We start from the raw sequence: 1,342 nt of genomic DNA on the forward strand, positions 1-1,342 counted from the left end.
AAGCTAGAGAAATAAGATCCACTGCCAAGTCCAAAGGTCAGGGGCAGTGTGGAAAATCAGACGCAGAGCCAAAGTCAGGAGCCAGCAGATCTGGAAAAACGGAAACTGGCCAGGAACAAGACCAGACCCGGCATGATGGCGCTGAGAATGAGTGGGCAGCAAGCCTAGTTTCACTGGCTCTCGACCTAGGCTCACACACAAAAGAGTCACAATGAAGACAAGGCCTTCTGGGTTTAAGTCATATTACCAAGGGAGAAGAGGAGAAATGAGGGTTTCTTAACCCAGGTCCAAAACCCCCCCTATGTGGTACACAAGAATGTGTGCATTTGTGCATTTTCTGAGGTTGTTAAAGGGAACAGCGCCCCCAAAAGGGTTATTTTAAGGTTTGAATCTGATCATCCAGCAAGGACGATCACTGCGGGCTCTCCCTGTCTCGGCAAATGCCCCGAGCAGCTGCGGGTCTCCGCCACGCTCCAAAGGGATAGAATCCCTCTTGCCACGCGTGCCCCAAGGGCTCACAGCAGTGCTGCTGCCATCTGATTCCTCGGGGGAGCGCCTAGCCCCGGGCCTGAAAAAGGATGAGCTTAGTTAACAGCGAAGGTTGGGGGCTTTCCCTGGTGGCGCAGTGGTTGAGAATCTGCCTGCCAATGCAGGGTACACGGATTCGAGCCCTGGTCTGGGAAGATCCCATATGCCGCGGAGCAACTAGGCCCATGAGCCACAACTACTGAGCCTGCGCGTCTGAAGACTTTGCCCCGCAACAAGAGAGGCCGCGACAGTGAAAGGCCTCCGCACCGCGATGAAGAGTGGACCCCGCTTGCCACAACTAGAGAAAGCCCTCGCACGAAACGAAGACCCAACACAGCCAAAAATAAATAAACAAAAAATCCTTCCCTCTACTTTAAAAAAAAAAAAAAAAAAACAGTGGAGGATGGACAGACGGGCAGAGGGACATTAAAACAGGGGGAGTGTGATTTGCGCCCCTCTGAGGAACTGCAGGCGCAGCTCAAATGAGGACACCGACTGGCCCAAAGATTGACATGAGGTTTGCCCGCTTCTTCAAAATCCGTCGGGTTCATCTTACTGGGAAAATAAACGTATCCGTGCCGCTCTATTTCGGGGTACGGATGGAGTTCCCAGAAGGGGTACAGCGCCCGGACAGGCACTATGGCCTTTGTCCAACCTCCCTCAGGGCCTCCGAACCGCGAGCGCCCCCAAGAGCCAGGACTTGGACAAAGCAAGAGGGCTCTCCGCCCTCTCCCTCGTCCATCGCCCCGCCCCTCGCCCCGCCCCTCCGGGGGGAACCGCGGCGCGCCGGCGTGACGTAGCGCGCATGTCGACG

The sequence above is a fragment of the Orcinus orca genome, chromosome 2, assembly GCF_937001465.1.
Source record: "Orcinus orca chromosome 2, mOrcOrc1.1, whole genome shotgun sequence".
In the NCBI taxonomy this organism is placed as follows: Eukaryota; Metazoa; Chordata; class Mammalia; order Artiodactyla; family Delphinidae; genus Orcinus; species Orcinus orca.